Here is a 24310-nt window from a genome sequence, read left to right on the forward strand (position 1 = left end):
GGCAAGATTTTGGGGAAAGACACTGAGAGAAGACAGAGCAGATAGAAAGAGAAAATGAGTGAGAAGAAAAACCCATTGATCTTGGGGCTGGGGATGTGGCTCAAGTGGTAGTGCACTCGCCTGGCATGCGTGCGGCCCGGGTTTGATCCTCAGCACCACATATAAACAAAGATGTTGTGTCCGCAGAAAACTGAAAAATAAATATTGAAATTCTCTCTCTCTCTCTCTCTCTTTTAAAAAAAGAAAAACCCATTGATCTTGTCTTTGCAATGTTTATACTGACTTATATATTAATTTAAAGTGCATATTCAATACATGTATCCTCCAAAATATGCCACACTTTTATTCCCCAGATATATTAATTGATGCAATTAACACATGGATAGATAGATATGTATGCTTTATCTAGAGTCCTAGTTCAGAGTATAACAACTATTCTACTTTCAAAATAGTTATTCTGCAGAAATACCAACACTACCACTAAATTTGTCCTCACTAAGTGGTTGCCCCCACATTCACAAGGCCCTTGGTTCAATTCCCAGCACCAAAAAATAAAAATCTCTTGTGGATCTATAAGTTTGGTATAGCTGATTCCTTCAACAGCATTCATTCTTTTTGGAAATATTTATGAAAACCCTACTGTGTGCCCAGTAGCTAATAGAATTCCTGGTAGTAGAACCTCAAAATAAATTTGCTTAGTGCTGCTTTTGGGGATGAGGGCATGATAATGCCTGCCCCTCCACCAAGATGTGCGTATTTATGTGAGTAGGAGATGGAGGGGTGAAGGGGAGAGAGAGGGGGAGAGAACATGAGTCCCCGTGTTATCTTTCCATATATAATATAAACTACTTGGAATTATAAAGTTGGAAGTGATCTTATCTGATATTTTCCTAGTGTCCTAACTTGTATTGACAGGAATTTCTTGTACAATCATCTTCACAAAAGGGCAGGAAATCTGATATAAGACTAGAGGTCTCTCTCTCTCTTGGACAATCGTTTGATTCAATATGGTATTGTTATTAGAGAGTTCAAAGTGGCATAGAATAAATTTCTGTGAGAAACTGAAATGGGGAGCCCAAGTGAGGATGGACCTCCTGGTTGTGACTACACTGTGAAAAGAGGACTTCTGGGGCCAATCTTGAGCTGAGTGTTCCACTAATAAACCTAAATAAACTCTAGCACTTTCTCTTTTTTTAAATATTTTTTAGTTGTAGATGGACACAATACCTTTATTTTACTTGTTTATTTTTATGTGGTGCCGAGGATTGAACCCAATGCCTCATGTGTGAGGCAAGCGCTCTGCCACTGAGCCCCAATCTCAGCCCTAGCACTTTCTTAATAAGTTGAAATATATGAGTGTTATATGGTCCTTAATTTGTGCTAACAAAATTAATTAGAAGTACTATATTGAACCCTTTTTCATTTTTCACACCTATTAAACATCAGATAAAGAAAGATTTTTTGTTTTACAATTTTTCCTTTAGCATACAAGCAAAAGCCTCACTTTACACAAAATTTGCCCTCCCAATTCTTTATTAATCAGTGTTGTATATTATGCAAAATACAAGGAAGAAGGTGATTTTGTGAATGAGAGTAAAAATTTATGGCCATGGATACATTCAAGTCAATCTCCTAAATGTCTATTTATAATCAAATGAAAAAAAAAGATCTTTGTAATGATGATCTCAAGGAAAAATAAAATTTGGAATCACCTAATAACGTTTAAATTAGATGTAGTGTATGGTTTATAAGTTTCAAGTAAAGTGGGTAGATTCAAGCATTTTAGAAAAATTGTATAAGGATTTTTTTAAGATGTTCTATTTGTGATTCAATTAACCAGAAAATTAAATTAACCAGAACTCTTAAATTTCCAGAAAATTTCAATTAATGGAGTTTTCACCGTACATTTATTGTCATCTTAGTTTCCACATGGAAATTAATTCCATTTTATGACCTAGTTCTTAGAGGGTTATTAGCATAGTCATCACCTTGAAGGAACAGGGCAGCAATGGCTTTTTGGTGTGTGTGTGTGTGTGTGTGTGTGTGAGAGAGAGAGAGAGAGAGAGAGAGAGAGAGAGAGAGAGAGAGAGAGAGAGAGAGAGAGAGAGGAGGAGAATGCAAAGTCTCTCTGACAAAGGTGTTCAAAGATATAAACTGTCTGCTCTCGCTATGATCTGACTTCTGTTGTCCTCTTTCCAGTCACTTTTTCCTTTCAGAATTGGCCATTTAGAACTGAAAAGTATTTTCCTAGAAGTGGAGCACTGCTTTCTCTGTGGTTTATTAGTAGTCAGAAGGAAATGCACCATGGTCCATGGTAAAAATAATCTCGATATAATATGATAATGTTTTGCTCAAGTTAACCAGAAAGCGAGGTGAAAAAAAAATACTCAAGTAGCAGAGAGACCAGATGGTCTTTTTTTTTTTCTTTCACACAGTTACTTAAGCAGGAAATTTTGCCTGATTAAGAAAACACTTGTCTTGATTTTTATTCAGCAGTTTTGAGGGACTGTTTAATACACACACACACACACACACACACACACACACACACACACACACCCTGTTTTCATTCAGCCAAGTGATGATTTATGCTAGTGTAAGCTAGATTCTGTGGCTGAGAATGTGAAGTCTTAATGATGAAGAAGAAAATGGATTCCCAAGTCTTAGCTTTAAAAGAACTAGGAATTTGCCCACTCCCCTAAAGATCCTCATCATTACCATATTCATCTTATTGTTGTAAGGTCTGGTGTTTTGTTTTGTTTTCTTTTGATAGCCTAGAATGGAAGAAAGGCTGTGTACCACAGTGGCTAACTAGGGTTTTGTGAGATACAGGAGAGACCCAGGGGGAGAAAATAGAGGTTTTGGAGTTCAACGCCCCAGGGGGTTAATGTGCATAAAGCGACTGCTCCAAAGGACTTGAGCTTAATCCTCAGAGCTGCCAGTCAGGATCAGGATGAAGAAGCATCCATGCAAAGAATTGCTTCTGGATGCTGATAGGCAGGGGTGGGAAGGGGGATTGGAGCGCCCCTCTTTGGACCAGTGATGCTTTGGTAGTTCCTGTTCCAGGGAGGTTAACTGGCAGTAGCTTGCACACAACAAAGCTGCTTTTTTGGGGGAAGTCACCAGCATTCCTGCCATCATCTGGCACCCTTTTCCCAGAACCCCAGGAGTGTGCAATTTCCAAGTTGTATTCTAAGGCAAAAAAAAATGACTAAAGTTGTGAAACTAAGTGTTTGCTTGGAGAAATTTGGAATGGAAAGAAGAGATTTAGACAACTGGTAGAACTGTTTGGACGTGTGCCTTGAATCATAGCACCCCTCTTGACTTACATAATGACAAGCAATAGAAGCTAAATAACAAGAGATAACTGACAAATCTTTACCATAAAGATGATAAATCAGGCATTAAAATTTGTTTTCAAAATATGATGTTTTTTCATATAATTTTGTGATACTTTTTCACCAGTTAGCATTCATATTTATTATCAAAATAAACATAACTCCACTGTATTACATGTAGCCACCTCACTGCTCTTAAAGCTAGACATTTTTTGCAAGTGAATTTTTAAGCCCTAGACTGCACTTCAAGTACTAAGTTCTTTTAATTTTACCTTTTCTTACGTTTAAAAAGCCAACTTCTTATCTAATTTGATTCAATGAAAGGATAAAATGTACAGGATGAAATGCACACTTAGAATGCATTTCAATGAAAGGATAATAGGGCATTATGTAAAAATGTGGATGTGTAACCGATGTGATTCTGCAATCTGTATTTGGGGTAAAATTGGGAGTTCATAACCAACTTGAATCTAATGTATGAAATATGATATGTCAAGAGCTTTATAATGTTTTGAACAACCAATAAAAAAAAATTAAAAAAAAAAAAAACAAAAAAAATGCTTGAAATATATATATATTTATTTTTTTTCTAAAGAAAGAGTGGGGGGGAGAGAGAGAGAGAGAGAGAGAGAGAGAGAGAGAGAGAGAGAGAGAGAATTTTTTAATATTTATTTTTTAGTTCTCGGCTGACACAACATCCTTGTTTGTATGTGGTGCTGAGGATCGAACCAGGGCCTCACGCATGCCAGGCGAGTGCGCCACCGCTTGAGCCACATCCCCAGCCCCGAAATATATTTTTTTAAATCACAAAAAAAGCGATCATATAAGACACAAAGCAAAACACTCTTAAGCCAAGTCCCCAGGATAGTATTTTTTATATTCTAAAATGATTTCTTATATTCATGTGTTATAAGTTAACATTTATAATCTCTCTTAAAGATACAACAAGGAAATATTTTCCCCTCCCCCTTTTCTTTTCCTTCACCTCTTCCCTAACCCTTAATGTCCTGCTTCTTTTCTATTCTTTTCTTTTCTGTTTTTATGAGATCCCCTTGTTTTTGCTCCTTTTTCTCTCCAGCTTCCACATATGAGAGAAAACATTTGACCCTTGGCTTTCTGAGTCTGGCTTATTTCACTTAGCATGATGTTCTCCGATTTCATGCATTTACCAGGAAATGACACAATTTCATTCTTCTTTATGGCTTGGTAAAACTCTATTGTATATGTACACCACAATGTCTTTTACCCATTGATCTGAAGGAAACATTTTGATAATACAAGAAAAAAATTTCAGAGTTTAGCCTGCCATAAGAGTATGTTTTAAAATTCATTAAGAGTTTCATAATAGTCTTTAGCAGATTTGTTCTAAGAGATTACAAAATTTTTAACATACTCTTTTTGTAGAAGTATTCAATCTCCAAAGAAGCAACTTTAATCTTGATTTTTAGGCTGAAACATCTTTGGGTTGGGTCTCAGAAGTAGTTTCAGAAGACTGCTTGTTCATAAACCCCTCAATACACAAACCTCATCTGCTTTACTATTTTCCCACAAACCTCATCTGCTTCACTGTAGAGGAGCACATACCCTCGACCCAGTCTTCCCAACCCTTCCCTTGGCCTCTGCTTAGCTACAATATCACCTGTGTTCTCCCCCAGAATTGCCTCTGTGGTCATCTTTCTTTTAGCCCATTCTTAAAGACGTGGGCTCTAAAAATCATGATTGAACTTCTATGGAAATTTTACCTAACTGGTGAATTCTTTTGAGATACTTTTTGATGTTGTCATTGTCAGCAGAACACCAACTGAGGCTGTCAGGTGACTTATCCTTCCAGTCTCAACTCATCTTTGGTACTTACACTTATTCATCCACCCCAGTACAATTCCCCTACTTCCTGCCTTTTTCTTCCTGAAATTTCCTCTCCTAGTAAGGCAAAAGCAAGTTAGAAAGAAAAGACAAAACTAATGACTCTACCATTGTCTCAATTCATTTTCTTCCTATCCTTTTCTGTAACCTTAATTGCACATCCATGGTCATTTCAACTTTGGTTTAATATCCTAAGATCAAACATTTAGACATTAAAGTAATTCTCAGTTCCATATGCTGTGGTTTGAATGTATCAAAATTCATGTGTTGGAAACTTAATCCCTAGTGCAGTGGTGTTGGCAGGTGGGACCTCTTGGGGGGCACGAATGGATCAATGTTGCTATAAAAAGGTTTTGCATAAGTGGGTTTTCCCTCTTATGTTCTTCTACCATGTAAGGACATAGTGTTCCTCCCTTCCAGAAGACAGCCTTCTGGGCGCCATCTTGGAACCAGAGAAATAGGACTTTTACCTGTAGGCACCTTAATTTTGGACTTCCCAGCTTCCAGAACATAAGAAAGAAATTTCTATTCTTTATACCTTATCCAGTCTCAGATTTTCTATTACAGCAGCACAAAATGGACCAAGACACAATAGTTCCTGCTTTTTGGCCACCAAATCTTCACAGCTCTTCCCTCTCAAATTTTGTTGCTGAAATATATAAAGAGGTTGCTATTTTTCAAGAATTCATCACATTGCCTTTTCAGATAAGAAATAATAAAAGTCATATTTTAATGCCTGTGAGAAAGAAATCTGTCCTTTAGGATATCTGAAACTAAATATTTAATAACTTGAGAATTTAAATCATAGCTCTTTGCTCAATTGCTAGAAAATTTTATACTGAAATTAAGAAGTTCTTTGCTTATTTATTGGCAGGGAAAAAAGCCAAACTGTTAAGAGCACCATGCAAATATGAAGAAAATCTTTGCTAAAATAGACAACACCCAGCCATCTACCTTCTTTCATGACATCCTTTTTATTTCTTTTATATTACATATGGGTTTTTGAAATTATTATTGTTTTTACACATTTATTTTTTCATCCCTTCATTAAAATGGAAACTCTTTAAGAATAAGCATTTAGTTTCCTATCTGCCAGCACATTCTTGGTGCTCAGAGAAGCTCCCGGCACATACCAAGACCTAAAATATAACCTGTAGAATGAGAGAATAGTGAAGGAGATGACTTTCTATATTTTACTATAAAAGAAGTAGTTCTAAAATTTTCAGAATGCTTAAAGAAAGCTAAATTGATGTACATGCAAGATATCTAATGCCATAAAAGTAACAAAAACAACTTACTCATCCAAACTCTTAAAACTACTTTAGGATCAAAGTAAAGAGCTGAAGATTCAGACCAGACCCAGGTTGATTTGGGCCTATGATGGAAATTGATAGGTGCTCTTATTTATTGGGCAAAGTCTGTGCATGGGACCACCTTGCTCTCTTGCAGTGTTTTTTCTGGAGTTTCCTCTGATGCTAGGGGTGAGAGGGATGAGGAGCTTGGACTTGGGGGTAAAGAACACCTCATCACTTTCTTGAAAGCTCCTATGAAACTCTACCTCTACCATAGCTACTAGAAAGCCACCTCACTGGTGACCTGATTTCTAGTTACTATCATTGTTGTAATCCCCAGGAGGAGGCAGAAATTGTGTATATTTCAAAATAATTCTCTGTGGTTTATTCATTCATTCATTCATTTCTTCTTTCGTTCCATCCTTCGTCTCTCTCACTCTTTCACTCTCTGCCATATCCCTAGCCCCTTTTTTTGTTTTTATTTTAAGACAGAGCTTTGCTAAGTTGTTTAGGGCCTCACTAATTTGCTGAAGCTGGCTTGAACTTGTGATCCTCCTGCCTCAGCTCCTGAGTTGCTGGGATTACAGGCATGCACCACCATACCCAGCTGGATCTGTCGTTTCTGTACCTCTTGTGAGCCGAGATGCTGACAGCCTTTTTTCTAGACTGTTTTTTAAGGGTGTTTTAATAGCAGACAGGCTAGATATAATGTGTCCTTCCAAGGTTGTGGAGGTTTGCTTAGTCCACAACACAAGATTCAGATTTTCCAAGCTTGGGATTGCTCAACTGTGATGCAATCCCCTGCGACATGCACCTGGGACTCTACATGGTTCTTGGGTGATCAGATGAACCAACGAGATCATGAATCACATACCACTTGTGCCCTGAGTAAGAACATTCTTTATCTTTGTTAAAGGAGTCTGGTGTCTTCTGCCAACATCCATGTAATTGGTGGATTAACTGGTTAGCTTGCAAATAGAAAAAAATCTGAAGCTCTTCTCTGTTCTTGATAGTCTTATAAGCTCCATCTATGTCAGGGTTTCTTATTTCCTGCAAAATAAAAAATTGTGGTGACAAATGCATTAGGTAGAAGAAGACCTTCTTTGGGGAGCAGAGAAGTGAAGCCTCAATATCATGGTGGGAAGTTGTAGCAGAAATATATGTAGCAGAAATAGAAATAGTGGTAGCTGGAAATAGATGAAACTGCTTATGTGAAGACAATTATTAGACAATTGTTAATGTGAAGAATAGAAATGGTATGTACTATTTCTTCATATAAGACACTCCATGAATGTTACTGAGCAAACAAATGAATTGATATCTTTTCTGCTTTCAAAAATCATTTGCAGAGAATTCCAATAAAAATACAGATAATGAATTTATTCAATGAACAGAAAGAGGTGATTCAGGACAAGAGGAGAAGAAGGATGTGAGAATGACAATTTTGTCAGGCACTTTTAAAACTTTGCCTCACTTACTCCTCAAAAGACACTTTGAGATCACTCTCATTGTCCACATTTTAGATAAGGAAACTACATATAAGATATGAAGAGTATCTGTGAGCAGGAGATATGTAGAGTATCAGGCTCCTATCACCTTTACAAGGAAATGGCAGAGCCAGGGGTTGAACTCAGGTTTATCTAGACGCAAGGTATACATTTCTTTATATGACACCTCATTGACGGTGTTGGCCCAAAAGTAGACTAAGAACACTTGGGCCCCTGAGTTTAGGGCTTAGCCACATGTTTCTGACACCACACCATGGAGAAAGCTAAATGAAATTCATTAGCAGAGAACTTGAAATAGTCCATTAGTCATCTGACAACAGAAAAGACAGAATGAGAAAGGGAAAACAGAATAGTAGTTGAATAGTAGTAGAAGAAGAAAAAAGATGGACCTTTTTGATGCAGTACAAGATGCTACTTACTTTTTGGAAATTCCTTTATCTTAGAGCCTTCAATGATAACAAAATAATAAAATAATATGTATTAAGGGTCCACCAAACTATACAAAGTCAGATGAGGTCTTATTAAATGAATCATGACACTATCAGGTTTCACAGAATTTTCATCTGAAGAAAACTGTAAGACAATGCACTGTGACTTGCAAAACCAGTGTACTTTATTAATGTTAACAACTTAGTTTGTTATGATTTGTTTCCCAATATAATACCAATTGCATAGTTTCCCTGGGGATTTAAAATATTTTTTTGGTACTGGGGATCAAACCCAAGGGTGCTCTACCACTGAGCTCCATCCCCAGCCCTTTTAATTTTTATTTTGAGAGAATCTTGCTATATGCTCAGGCTGGCTTTGAACCTGTGATCATCCTGCCTCAGCTTCCTGAGTCTCTGGGATTGTAGTCACATGTGTCACCATGCCCACATCCCTGAGGATTTTTGAAAACTCTATTTAAAGATTGTATTTAAAGTGTAAGTTAGATTATGTGGTCAATGGAAAGGGTTTTCTTGTTTTACTTTTTGTAGATTCAGTTTCCTTAGGATTGCCTACCGTTAGCTCAGTTATTTAGTATAACCAACATTTTATTTTAGATCAGGCAAAATAGAGATACAGAAATTTCAAGAAGTTGATCGAGGGTTGAAAAGGTAGTGATTTAATGTATTTGAAAGCAGTTTTAATTTTGCATTAGTTTCAATTGTGTGCCTTTGTTCGTGTATGTGTGTCTCTCTGTGTGTATGTGAGTGATAATTTTATTGCCCCATGTGAAGATCTGTACTGCAATTTTTGTGCTACATGGAAAAACTACCCTTCATCCATTAGCATTTAAATGTGGCAAAAGTATTTTTGTGAATTTTCTCCTGAGAAGCCTCTTGCCTTTGTTCTGTACAGATGCTCAGTATGCTTCTTTCATGTGGTGCCTTACAATAACAATTCAGAACAAAAGAATCGCTCCTCTTTTGGTTGCCTTAAAAAAGAAAAAAAAAAAAAAAAAAGACTTACATCCCCCGACTGTAGAGCTTCAGTGACCACGGGAAGTGTTTAAAGCATGTTCTCCATAATAGTTAACCAGGAGTTGTGAAGAAAGGTTAGTTTTCTTTATTTTTTAAGATCACGAAGTAGCTTCAGGCTATTGTGAGCATGAGTTTTATTTATTTATTTATTTATTTTTTGTGTGTGTGTATAGCTAACTTTGAAGTTGAAAGGGAAAAGTGATTTTCTTTGAGAGAATTTCTCAATCTGCTCCTACAGTAGGAATCAGTTGCTCTGTAACATCGTCATTACCCCCAGAGTCACAAGACAGGAGTATGTGTTATTGTTGAATTTTAAGCTTTCCAGTGTTCAGAGAATAATGTCACATTGAACATCATCAGCAACTATTTATCAATGCATTTTGCTTCTGGTGAATAAATGGGAAGGGAGAGTATGTCCTTCTCTGCCTTCTAGGGGAGTGTTGTGTGAATGAAGTAGAAAAAAGTTTCCCTAAGTGGTGAGTGTTTTTTTCCAGGGCACAATCTACTTGTTGCAAAATCCCACTGGACCAGTATATCTTTCAAATAATATAGATTTCCTGGGCTGGGTCTGTAGCTCAGTGGCAGAGCGCTTGCCTAGTATGTGTGAGGCACTGGGTTCCATCCTTAGCCCTGCATACAAATAAAATAAAGGCATGCTGTCCGTACATAACTACCAAAATTTTTTTGAATAATATAGATTTCTTATATCATTTTGCTCATTTCTATGTAGACTTTTGAAATATGAGTAGGCAATTGATTTTTTAAATAAATACAAATTATCTAATGCTTCTGTTCTCATATAGAGAATGGGATGTTCCTTTAGTACAGGAGGACTGCTCAAACTGAGGGATTTGTGAAGAGTGAATGTTATAAAGTCCCAAGTAATTGTGAAAAGGCACTTATATATATGTGTGTGTGTATGCATATGAGTGTTTGTCATTCTGTACATGTAAGTATTTATATGTGCCTATGATACCAATTCCATTGTAAACATGTAGGAATTTTTTTTGGGGGGGGGGCACCCAGGGGTGCTCAGCCATTGGGCCACATCCCCAGCCTTTTTTATTTTATTTTTTTTTATTTTGAGATAGGGTCTCTCTAAGTTGCTTGGGGCCTCATTAAGTTGCTGAGGCTGGCTTTGAACTTGCAGTCTTACTGCCTCAGCCTCCTGAGCTGCTGGGATTACAAGTGTGCACTTATGTGCCTATTTAAACATGTAGGATTTTATATAGACTTAGGAAGGATTCTGTGAATGTGTATAAAAAACTATAAGCACTCAGGGAAGGTAGTGTATGTGCTTTTCATCTGTGGGTGGTTTCAAAGGAATTAGCAGCTTCCATTTCTGTGACTACCACACTGTTAGTCTGCTCCCTTGGAGTGCTGAATTAGATTTCTGCCAGGAGACTAAGTGTGACATGTTCTCTCTCTTGTCCTTCTCTCTCTGGTCTGCTATCACTGCCTTTAGAACCAAATTCTTGCATGACAGCCAGTATAGCATAGATCTGGAAAACATCAGTCATTATCAATATAATGTAAAATAGGTCCCATTTGTATTTAAAATTGGATGCTTTATTTTTAAAAATAAATAATAAAAGAAATGAAATGCCTGACACCTTTTGATGTTTGGAAATTTTGTATCAAAGATGTCAGATTATGTTCTTTAAAAGATTAAAATAATTATTGTTTTACTTTTGAGATATAGTGTTTGTTTCTTGATGTTTCAACTTGGGATGCTCTGGCTAACTTTCCATTATAATATGAAAATATGAACATGTTAAGCCAGTCTAGAAATTTTTATAGTGTCTTTCTTCTTTGGAGGTATGGGGGGAGTGTTATTGGGGATCAAACCCAGGCCTGATGCATGCTAGCTAAGCACTCTACCACTGAGCTACATCCCCAACCTGATACTTTCAATGTTGTTTTAAAGAGGCAGTTTTTTTTTAAAAAAAAGTATTGATGAAAAGTACTTTAAAATTCTATTTTATGATATATGTATGTATATGCATGTCTTTTCCCTAGATAATAAGAATTTCTTAAGGAAGTCGTCCAAATGTGAAATTGAGTAATCCTTGTATTGTTAAAAGTCATGATTTGGAGAGACATAAGCTGAGAAAATGTATGTTTGCATTTTTATGTCCTGACATGTGAAGCACACTTTGGTTTACCATGAAGTGTTGCAATGGCAGAAAAGTAAGCACTACAATGTGCAAAATGGGCAACACAAGGAAACAGCACTTCTTGCCTCCTGCTTCCCCTTAATCACGACAGTTCCTTAAACACCTTCATGGTGCCCAAATGTCTAGAGTATAAATTGAGTTGTGCAGATATTTTTTTACACTTTCCTGATGATTTACTTTAGCTGCAGTTTCTTGTCTTGCATGGTGATAAGCAACATCCTTCAAAGAACTGCAGTGCAGTACAAAAGAAACTACTTCCCTTTCTTTCTTCACATAATCAAATTTTAAGTGATTATTTTTCATTCTCAATATACCCTTCCTTTTTCATTCTGGAGAATAAAATCAAGATTTTGGACTCATTACAGTTTATTTTTTATAGAATTCTTTTTAAAATATTTATTCTTTAGTCATAGATAGATACGATATCTTTATTTTATTTTTATGTGGTGCTAAGGATCAAACCCAGTGCCTCATGCATGCTAGGTATGTGCTCTACCTCTGAGCCACAACCCCAGCCCCCACAGTTTATTTTAAACACATGTACACACACACACACACACACACACGTTTGTTTCTTTGTCTCACTATGTCCTGGCTAGCCCCAAACTCCTAAACTGAAGCGATCCTCCTGCCTCAGCCTCCCTAGTGGCTGGGAGTACAGATATATTAGTTGTATATACAGTTGGTTTTCCATATATGTGGGTTCTGCATTTGCAAATTCAACCAAACTTGAATAAAAAATATGTGAAAAAAAATTTCATCTGTATTGCATCCTTATAGATTTTTTTCTTGTCATTTTTCTCTAAACAATACAGTATGGCAACAACTTATATACATTTATATTGTTTTAGGTATCATAAGTAATTGGGAGATGATTTGAAGTATACAAGAGGATGTAATGAAGGTTATAGGAAAGTACTGTGCTGTTTTATGTAAGGAACTTGAGCAACCGCAGACTTTGGTATCCTAGGGGAGTGTTCTGGAATTAATCTCAAGTGAATACCAGAAGAAGGCTGTATACACAGAGCATGCATATACATGTGATCTGTGTGCATAATATATGTAATATGTTTATGAAAAAGTTAAAACTTGTTTGTGTATATACATGTTTCATATGCATATATCTTTTCAATTATTTATCAGGATGATCCATTGCAATTTAACCCTCTGTTTCTGGAAGAAAAGATGATTTTGGTTTATTGTTTCTGTACAGGAGATTGTTCTCCTGGATCTAAGTTGAAAAACTTCTTTTAGAAGTTATTCTTTAATTCAGAAGGTAAAGGCACAAAATAATGAGTATATTATTTTTAAAACAAACAAAGCAGTATCCAGAGCATAATGTGATAATGTGCTCAGCAGGATGCCAAAAGAACCCCAATGCAAGGGCATGCGAGTTTCCCACTTCAGGAGCTAGGCAGGACCGCTCCCGTTGGCTGCATGGAGAGCTGGAATCCAGCCTTCCACTGCAGGACCACGTCCAGTTGGCCGGGCCGCTGCTGGTCTCTGTAAGCAGAGAGAGTACAGAACCCAGTGCCAAGTCATCATTATTTTGGACCAAGCAGTGGGTGTTGACCTGACCTGAGCTGCCTTTTTACTTGGTTTCAGTTGAGCATCGAGTGGGCGAGGGGATAGGGCAAGTACAGCGGGGGCCGTGGAAAAGGCAGTCGATTCTTCAACTCGGGCAACCCTGGCGGAGTGGATGAGGTGGAGCTGGCCTTCCTGGAATTGTTGGGCCGATTTTCCTGTTGTGTTTCACTGTCGACGCTCTCACAGACACACAGGACTGTTCCAGCACTGCCTGCCACCCACCATCTGGTCTCGGTGGCCTGTCTGTCATTTCGTGGGTCCCCATCCTCTGCCTACGGCGATGTTTCTTCAAAAAGAACTAGTGTGCAGTCCATTGGTGGGTATTCAAGGGGATCTGTTTGTCAGAATCTCGAGAGGTGCTCAAAGAACTATTAAGGACCAGTGTACTAGTTCCTGTTTTTAGCCTGTTTATCAGTCTGTCAAAGGAACGAATGGCACTTCTAAGCCTGTCGGGGGGGTTTCTTCGCTATTCAGACAGAGGGGGATAGGGCAGTGGTTCCTGGAGGAATTGGGATTGCTCTTTTTCATTGCCATTTGTGTCTTTTGCTTGTCTGCTTGTATAAATGAGCCTCCATGAGGAGTATTTAAGCATCCTGTTAAGTAAATTTGGAAGACTAGGTTTCAATTAAAATAACCAGACTGTGTGACCCAGCTCCCATTTCCCCTTGATTTTGATCATTAAAGCCTTCATATCCCCATAGACATCTGCCATGCTTCGAAGTGATTCTTTTTCAGGAATGTTCATTCATTATTAATCAGGTTGCATGGTCAGGCGAGTGTGTGATTATTTTAAAGAATGTCCTAGAGATCCAATTACTAAAAATGAACGTGTTACAGGCAGATGTGGAAGTAGAGAAAAAGGTTTGGTTAACAATTTAATTTGATTTGCATGAATTCCACCAGGTGGGTGTTTAGTGAAATTAAAAGTCCTCCTAGTCTCATGTCAGGTATCAGGCAAAATGATTTTAATTTCACCACTCTTTAGAATAAAGAAGAAATGGCAAGTTATTCAAAATATCTATTGTACTAATTAATTGTTTTAAAACTAGAGGCTAGCATCTCAATGCTTATCTGCTTGTCATTTTTTTTTTTCAGTCAGTCTTTGGTCCCCTGTAATTTCGTTGGCAGAAATTCTTAGTTGTCTCTTACCAATTAAACAAATGAATTTGGGTGTGCTGGAAGTCAGAGCTTACCCTCTGTGATGTTTCAGAGTAACATTAGTTACTTGTAGAATGTTACTGGATCGCCTTTTTTTTCACCTGTTCCTACTCAGTGTATTATTTATGTTGTTGCTTTAAGGTCCACTTTGCAATTATATTGCTCTCTGGCATAATTTAGGGTGAAAAACAGCCTGTATTATGGTATCAATTTCCAGTTAAGTTCAATTGAGTTTCCTCCTCTCTTTCCATCACTTCATACGTAGCCCTGTTTTATTGGACCTTTATTGACTCACCTGCTTCTCAAATCAGCCAGGATACTGATCAGTAAAGTAGCATTTGGGTAATGTGTTTATTCAGTGGTTTTTGTAACTTGAGGTTAAATTCTAAACTACATGATTGAATATGCAGATGCCAAGCACTTGTATTATGTTATTTTAAATATTCTATCTTGGATATAGTTGTCAGTTTTTATTGATTATAATAACTTCTGTATTGAGAAATTGTGCTTATATGAGATGAGAGCAAGTTCCTTCCAAGTTCAGTCTCAACCTCACTGACTCAAGTTGGTTTCAAGCCTTGTCCAGTTAGGTGGTCCCTAGTCCTCTGACAGTGTGTATTTCTGCTGATCAAAGACAGAAACATCATTCCACAGTCTTTAAAAAATATTCTACCTGTAGCTATCCAGTTAGGATAATCTCATAGCAAAAATCCAAAGACCAATAAGTCAGCTAACTCTGAATTCTTCAGGTAAAGAGGGGACAGAAGATGTGCACAATTATTTGTAATGTTTATTTTCATTATTTTCAATGCTGTTTATTGTTTGCAGAATTTTGGGAAGCTTCCTTTTCTGAAACCATATCTTTTTCACTTGGCGTTACTGTAGTGTTGAAGTGTTTTTGTCATTTCACTTACATTTTGGTAAATTTAATAAGCTTAATTTCCATAATTGGAGGATATTTGGAAAAGAATCTGAGGAAATGCCTTGGGAATCACTGGGGCAGTGGCAGAGAGCAACCTGATATTAACGGTTGATCACAGGCCACCCAGGGTTGGTACCCAAGATTATTCCTTGGTCTAGTGCCACGTTAACTTCCCTGACTGGGAAGGATTTCAGAGCTGTGCTGTAAGAGTAGCATGCTGGCTGTTTTTCATATACTCTAAATTAGAAAACAGTTATGTTTCTTGGACTATGCAGACATGAATGGATGATGTAATGATGATGACCTAGCTCTTTGTTCTAATGGGTAACTGATCACACAGAATGTTTGGGGTCTGGAGATTTCTAATTTTTGACCTGGTCCTTTTTTTGGGGGGGTGCTAGGGATTGAACCCTGGGGCACTTAGCCACTGAGCCACATCTCCAGCCTTATTTTGTATTTTATTTAGAGACAGGGTCTCATTAAGTTGCTTAGCACCTCACTTTTGCTGAGGCTGGCTTTGAACTCATGATCCTCCTGTCTCAGTCCCTGAGCTGCTGGGATTACAGGTGTACACCACTGCACCCATCCTTGACTTGGTTCTTGAGCATATGGGTGAATCTTCCCATACCCTTGGCATCTGAACCTAAAAGCTTGCCCAATGAATTTAGCCATGAATTGAATCTGCACTGCATGATGTATGCACAGAGATTCTAGACATTTCTTCAAGGTACATGCTATCTTGATTGTATCATAGTAGATGTCGTGAGAGACTATAAAGAGTAAAGTTGGTGGCAAGGGTTGTGACAGTGCAGACTGGGGCTTAATTGTTTTGTCTGCATTGACCTGCCAGGTTAAAGTAGTATTTGTGCCTTTGACTTCAAAGGAAGGAGCAAAAAAGATGAGTACAACAGCCATGAACCCCTTTAACTTCCTTGTGTCCTTGGCTTCTAACACTAATCCACAAGTGTGTCCATCCTGAGTTACCCTCCTCCCTTCCCAAGACCAAACCCTGCAGCTGGGAAAGCCCCTATATCCTTCCTCTTGCACCAGGAATTTTCCCTCTTGCTGTTTTCTCCCATATCCTGTACCTTGGGCAAAATAAACCTTGCTCTTTGGAAAATATTCTCCTCCTGTGATGAGTGCTACTGTTCAGCATAAAGATACCTCAGGATAAAGATACTTGGACCCCTGAGTGAGAAAGGAAGGAATCATCTGCTCAGGCAACTCTTTAGCCAGATCTCCATCTCTGTTGATTAATTTCCCTTAACCCCACAAGGCATGAACCTTAAGAGGTTTTCCCATGAGATTATCAAGGGTGACTCATTTGACTCAAGCCACATACTCAGTGTTTGGCCTAAAATTGAGATAATAGATGTTACCTACATAGGAGATTTATGTTTGTGTGTCTGCTTGTGCCTGAGCACATACATGTTCATAGTGAGTCTGACTATATAGAAAGAAGGAGATGAATTATATATCTTTAAACCTGGGTCATATTACTGACTGTTCTGGTGAGTACTTGGAAATATTTTAAACTAAATATTTTAGTTGTTTTGTGAATAGGATAATTATATTGCTGTGTGGTTTTCAGCTTAAAGGGTTACTTTGCAACCTTTAAATGTAAACATTTAAGACACGTCACACTATTTAGAACTGTCTTTTTTAAACAATTCTTCTTTGTTTAATATGAACTTGCCAAGTACAATAGTGGCCAGGACTTGTTGGGCCTCTGGGAGGTTCCATTTGCATCTTTAAAAATCAGCAGAAATTGAAAAAAAAAAAAAAACAAAAGAACAAACATCAAATAAAAAAATTTCACATAGGAACATCATTTGTTCTAGGAAGAAAAGCAAAGGCAATTGCTGCTAGGGACAGCAAATGGTCCCATTTTCTGGGTCTCTGTTTAGGAAGTGAGTGAGAATAGACTTGGAGGTGTGGTTTTAGAGAAACTTGGGCCAGACTTTGAAAAAGGAAATAGGATGTCAGAACTCAGACATCGGGCAACAGGGAACTGCTCTGTGTTTTGGACCATTGAGGGAAGTTACAGGAAAAAGCCGTGATGCCTGAAGCATGTTCCAAAGATTAAACTGGAGCTACACATTGTGGCCCAGGCCTATTATCCCCGTGACTCCAGCAGCTGAGGCAGGAGGATTGAAAGTTCGAGGCCAGCCTGGGAAACGTAATGAGACCCTGTCTCAAAATAGAGTGAAAAGGGTGGGTATGATGCTCAGTGGCTGCCCCCCAACCCCCCCCCCCAACTCCCATGAAGATTAAACTGAGGGAGGAAATATTGGCAATAAGGAATCAAATTAGCAAGTCGCCCCCCCCGCCCATGATAGCCTAAGAATGCTACAAAGAGGGTCTGGATCAATATAGAGGAAGAGGGAACAAAGAGAAGGAAACCAATGCAAAGAGCTATGAAGACCTGACATCTCCGAGTCTTGGCCAATGATTTGGATTTTTGGAAGGGAGAGTGTATGAGTTTTCTATTGATGCTATAGCAAGTTACCACACAGTTGAGGGCTTCAAGGAACACAGATTTATTGTCTTCCATTTCTAGAGGTTTGAAGTCTAACGCAGATCTGTGGGCTAGACATAAAGGTATCTGCAGGGTTTCATTCCTCCCCGGAGTCATAGGGTAGAATCTATTTTCTTTTTCTAGCTTCTAGAGTTTGTGTGCACTTCTTGGCTTATGGTCCCTTCTTCCATGTGTGAGGCAGCCATGGCTGGAATAGCCTTCTTCACATCATATCACTCTGGCTCTGACTCTTTTGCCTCCCACTTCCACCAAAAAAAATATTTTTTGAATGGGAATTGAATCTAGGGGTGCTTTGCTACTGAGCCACATTCCCAGTCATTTTTATTTTTTATTATGTGACAGAGTCTCACTAAGTTGCTTAGGCTGACCTGCAACTTGCAGTACTCTTGCCATAGCCTCCCAAATTTCTCGGTTTCCTTTTATTTAAGGAGCCTTATGATTCCACTGGGTCCAATTGGAGAATCCAGAATACTTGGATCTCAAAGTCAGATGCTTAGTTGCCTAATTATATCTGCAACATTAATTTCCCTTTGCACCTGTAGACTAAAATATCAACAGGTTCTGAAGTATAGCTTGTGGATATCTTTGGGATCATTATTCTCCTCCCTCAGAGACACAGGCTCTCTTTGCATTTTTTTGAAGGAATGATCGACCATTAGAAAACACCTAGGCTTTCACGTACAGTAGAACGAAGTCAGAAACAGTTAAAGAAAGAAAAACCAGAAAAAGCTAATTTCAGTGTTACACAGAATGAGAGAAGGAGAGAAATGGGGAAGGAGGAAGAGTGAAAATATTCACATCATTTTTTTCTCATCAAAACATACATTTATTACTTTCCTACTTTATAATTTATTTTTTTGTTACTGAGGAGTTAACCCAGAGACACTTTACCTCTACCTACATCCCCAACACTTTTTTATTTTGAGACAGGATCTCACTAAGTTGTTTAGGGCCTTGAACCTGTGATCCTCCTGTGTCAGCCTCTGGAGTTGCTGGGATTATCAGTGTGCACACTGCACTTTCCTATTTTAAAGAGGTGCTTTCTTGAATCCGTAAGAAAGTATCTTGAAAAGATGTCCAGCATTTAGTATGTCCCAGGATGCAGGGCTTCACTGTAACTTGCCATTAAAGAGTGTCCTGCTTAGGCATGCAATCAGAATGAATGCTAGAGGGATTGTAGGGAACATCTGTTGGCCCTCACCCATGGACACTCAGGCACCTAATAAGTGCCATGCTGAATGCCCTAGATTTTTCTGGCCACTTGCCTAACTTACCCACTACTGTGCTGTGGTTTAGATCTCCTAGTTGTGGGTGAGCTGTGAATTGTTGCCATTCCCAGTTTGTTTCAAGGGGTTCTCATGATTAACTACATCCTCCTCTGAATGAAGACTGCTCAGCCCATTCACAAAAATGTTAAGCTATAGAATATCCTGACAACAATATGCACGTGTGATTTCCTTCCATTGTAGTGAAGGCTAAAAAGTTTTTCTTTTCTGGCATGGAAATTGAACTCTAAGGGATAAGAGAATATGAAAGAAATATAACATTTTGCACAAAATCTCCATTCACCACCACTATCTGCTTGGTGAACCTCTGTTCTCTTTTAAAACCTACATCATGTGTTGCCTCCTTCCAGAAGCCTCCCCATGTCCCCTTCTCCTCTAATATATTATAAATTTTTTCTAGCTGTCTTTGGTATGCATCTTCTGTTATGCTACACAATAATTTAAAAGAACATTTTCTCCACCCTAATAAACCATAAGACCACAGAAGGAGGAGTCAAGTGTCACCAGTGCTTGTCTGGGACCAAGCACATAGAAAGACTTAAATATTTTGTGAAAGAATGAGTGATATTTTGATTTCTCCAAAGGATATTTATAAGTAAGCTAGAAAATACTAATTGTTTGGAGGCGGAATTGCATGCATACAAGTAAGATAGATACATTGAGTAACTTAGTAAAAATGATATCTCTGTTATAGCAAAATGTGGATAAAAGTATAAAATGGGATCCAGTATAGGTGTCAAGTCAAAACCCCTTCCTTTCTGGCAGAATGTAGGTGAAGATTTAGAAAATTGGCTGAAACTCACTTACCACATAGGTATTTTGTTATTACTTAATATAGTTAGCCATTTACAGTGTACACACAGGCCCAAAGCACCAGGCCAAGCACTATGGCAATAAATGAAAAAGATCTCCATCTAAACAGCTGCTATTAAAACATTCTTATGTGACTTGCCCCAAGCACTCGCTCAACTCACATCGTTTCCATTGATGCAAAGTGAAATCTATTGTAGATTATTTCCTGTTAGTACTGGAAACGTGTTTGTGCTTGTCGAAATCTGGCTCTACTGTCATTGCCACGGTTGCCCACGCAGCATTTTGTTCATGCCTCTTGAGGGTGATTTTCATTTTATATTCTGGCTTTCTATATGTGTCTCTGTCTTCTAAAATAAGATCTGTAGAAAATTCCATCTCATTACCTGTAAATGCAGTTGTGTGGGAACACAGCCACACTCACACCATTATGTGTTGAATATGATTGCTGTTGCATTACAATTAGTGGAATCAAGGAATTGCAGCAGAGATCCTACAGCCCACAAAGCCAGAAATGTTTACTGTACTGCCCTTTATAGAAAAAGCTTGCTGACATCTGTTCTAATGTATTGAGAGATCCTTAAAGGAAAAAGTTATGTTTCATTCTTTTTGGTTTCAACCCAAACATCAGTAGTACATTTAATGGAATTAATGTACTGATGATTTAATGAATGTTTGAGTGCTCATTGGGCTGGACACAGTTCTAGGTGCTGAGGGTACCTCACCCAAAGAGCAAATTTCTGTTCTCGTAGAGTCTCTGTTCTAATGCTGGTAACAATGGGGAGAGACAGAGCAGTGAACAACATGTAATAGAATGAATGTGTCAGCAATAAATGTCATAGAGAAAAGCAAAATGAGATGGGGGAGGATTGCCCAGTGGGCAGGTGATCATGGTGGTAGTAGAGGAATTAGGTTTATGTGAAAAGACCATGTGGGGGTAAGCAAAAGATGGGGAATGTTTGGCATGTTTGAGGACTCACCAGGAGGCCATGTGCCCACAGCAAAGCAAGCAAGAGGTAGTGTGGGAGAAAATGAGCTCACTGTCTGAATTGGTTTTCTGGGGCTGGTTTTATCCTGGTGAATTTCTCTCTGAGGTGGGAAGCCTCTGGTGAAGGAGAAGCAGGATCTGACACGTTTTAACAAGGTCTGTGGCTTCAGAATGGAGGATAGATTATAAGGGGAAGTGTAAGTGTGAGCAGAAGCTAGGAGACAAGTTAGAAAATTCTTGCCATCTTGGAGATGGCACTGGGTTGGCCATGATAATGGTGGTGGTGATTACAACTCCAGATTCTGGCTTCTCAAGCCAGCTATTGAATGAGTGCATAAAATGCTGGCATTTCCTTTAGGGTACACACTGCACCTGCTTCTGGAAATTTTTATGACACCACTCTGGGATGGAATCCTAGCATTTGTACTAAAAATACAATTATCATGCTGTATTTGTTTCTGTGCTGGACTTATTTCATTGTTTCACTCAACATAATGTCCTCCAACTCCATCCATGTTGCTGCAGATGATAGTGAAGTAGAACAGAAGAGGATGGATATCCAAGGAATTTTCAGGAAGCAGGTTTATTGACTACAGGGTTCAGAGGTAGCTCTCACCTAAGAATTCTTCCTCTGAACAAAGATTTTGGAAAATTTTTTGAACTTTATACCCACTGAGGTTGGGCTTGGAGGTTCACATGACACATGATCTCTGTTCCATCCCCTAGACTACACTTAGGTTTCATGAGTTTTTACCAAGAAAACAGAGATAATATCTTTTTGTACAACAAGCTTACAAACTAACTCTGTCATGTCTTTTGTGTGCAAACCTGGCATTTACAAGAAAGAGGAAACTACCAACCACAATAACCTCTGCAGATATCTTGCTGATATGACCAGAGGAGAAGCTTAATTATGGCAAAGTTCTTTGGAGTGGGGGTACCCAGTCTACTTCAATAGGATTCATTCTTTTTCCCCCTTTTTGTGGCTGAATAATATTCCATCATGTCTATGAGCCACATTTCTTTATCCACTCAGCTTACGGGCACTTATGCTGATTTTATATCTTGGCTATTATGCATAGTGCTGCAATGAACATAGGGGTGCAAATGTTTTCTTGACCTACTGATTTCATTTCCTTTGAATACCTAGTAGTGGGATTGCTGGGTCATATGGTAGGTCTACTTTCAGGGTTTTTTTTTTTTTTAAACTTCATACTGCTTTTCCATGTATCAAATGATAAAGCTGTACCCATAAATAGGTACAAACAGTGTATGTTAATTAAAAATAAAAATTAAATGAAAAAATTAACAGCACAGTTACCATAGCTCTCTAGACATAATCTGATACTCCCCCCTCTGTGGAGATACATCAGTAGGTGTTCTTGTCTTTACCTGAGAACAAAGCAGAGCAAAAGGTTACATTTTCCCCTGCAATTTCTATGCTTCTTATAGGAAGGGAGAAGAAATTTGATTTGAAGATAATTCTTTTTCCATGATTAACTAAAATAATGTTTAATAGGTAAAAACAAAATAACAATGTAAAAAAACCTTTCAATTTCCTATGAGCCATCTATAGGAGAGTTGGCTGGGATGAAGTAGAATGATTAAGTTTGTTACAACAATAGCCTTATGGTTTCTATTGCAGGCTGTGGAACGATGATTATGTTTTAATATTTCAAATTGTGGGTACTCCTTTATTCTTTCTTATGTAGTAAATATTAGTAAATGGTTGAAAATTTTTTTAAAGCTCCTGGGGTTTTAGGAAACCAGTAGCTTTTTAATTTTTAACAGGTTCAGGACATACTTTCCACTTTTAATGATCATTTACCATTCAGTTGGTAGCAAGATGAGCATCACATGGCATTTTGGACGGATGATGTTTCAGAGAAGGTCAGGGTATTCTAGAAATTGTGAATTTGGTAAATAAGCAGAGGTGTGAATACAAATGATGGATTGTCAGAATCACTAAACATAGCTTTGGACATGAAGCCTCCCCATAAATCTGGTGGGGGGGCCCCTCCCCTTGCAAGTAATTTGAACTTCCCGACCACTGGGTGAGCTGCACTGTTCTCCCACAGCCTGCAGTGGGCTGCATCTAATACGCCCGCCAGTGCTCCGCAGACCTCTGCTAATGGTCCTGAAAGGGAGAAGGTTCAAAGAGGCTTGGTTCCCAGGCCTGCTAATGAGTATGAGGCCTCTTCACCCTAATGAACCAGGGCTTGTGTGGGATTTTTTGCCCTCCCTTTTTGAAGGCAAGGCAGGCGGGAGCTCACAAAAGCAGCAAGGTCTTTATGGCAAGGGGAGTGTGCAGCTGGGCCACCCCAAGGTGGCCTGGAGGGGAGCAACAAAGCTGACGGAGGTCGTGTCCAGGCCAGCACAGTTATGAGTGTGAGGCGGGACCTCCTGCCAGCTTGGCCTGTTGCTGGCAGCAATGACAAGTCCGCAGTGGGAGATTTCAGACCAGGAGGGCTACACAGGTCGCTCAACAGCCCTTGCAAGCCTTCTTAAATTGCTTTTTAAGCTGCATTTGTTATCATTGTTAAAACTTATCAAATGAATATGATAACCACCAAAATCCTTGTTCTAATTAGCTAAATTGTTGTTCTAAATATTAACCATTGGTACCAAAGCTCACTGTAGCGGCCAAAACGTCCTCCAGATATTTTTATCTCTCTCTGCCCACCCACGTCCAACTGCACAATTAAACAATAGAATTATTCAGAAAAGTAACAAACACATGCCAAAAATATTGCCTTTGTCACAATCATCTTTGTGGAAGTCAAAGTTTTTCTCACGAATAGATTTAGAAAATGACATCCTGTATTTAAACCAGAATTATTTCTACTGAAATATGTGCATTTGATTTCACCTATGCTCAATGCCCATTTCTGCAGTGACTGCTTCTTTACTATTAGAAAGCCTGGTTTGGTATTGCAGTGTAAAAGTCCTTAAAACACATGTATTGTAATATGTAACTTCATAAATTCAAAGTTATAAATGACTATAGTTTCATAATGAATATTTCTACGTTTTAATTTTCAATCAAGGTTAAAGCCTGGCTGTGACACAATACAATTTTTTCTGATTAAACACAGGTTATGAAAATTACAAGTTTCAATTACTTGCCAGTTTGGAGTGAGGCCTTTTAAGAACCAAACTGAAAAACAAATTGCTACTTTCAGTTACTGGAAATTTGAGCAAACGTTACAATGTCCCCTTCCCCCCATGCCCCCCCCAATAGAGAGAGAGAAGAGAAGAGACTTGGAATGTACACACACATTTACCCTTCCATGACCTGTGTTTGGAATTATTCTGAGATGCATTCAAAGCTGACAGCCCCCCATGGCTGACCCCCTCGTGCCTAATCAAATCTTGCGTT

General features: G+C 38.4%; 1 protein-coding gene across 6 annotated transcripts in view; it reads left to right on the forward strand.

Annotated features, from left to right (window-relative positions):
• Mid1 (midline 1) overlaps positions 1–24310 on the forward strand; it is a 353950-nt gene that overhangs the window by 219543 nt on the left and 110097 nt on the right. The window contains exon 1 of one of the 6 annotated variants that reach the window (XM_046424291.2): positions 13203–13544. The exons of the other annotated variants lie outside the window; for them this stretch is intronic. The gene's annotated coding sequence lies outside the window, so the exon portion shown is untranslated. Of the gene's footprint in view, positions 1–13202; positions 13545–24310 lie in introns of those variants that run through there. 6 annotated transcript variants of the gene reach the window in all.

This window comes from Marmota monax, unplaced genomic scaffold (genome assembly GCF_021218885.2).
Source record: "Marmota monax isolate L192 unplaced genomic scaffold, Marmota_monax_Labrador192_F-V1.1 WCK01_AAM20220418_F8-fsc00089, whole genome shotgun sequence".
Taxonomy (NCBI): Eukaryota; Metazoa; Chordata; class Mammalia; order Rodentia; family Sciuridae; genus Marmota; species Marmota monax.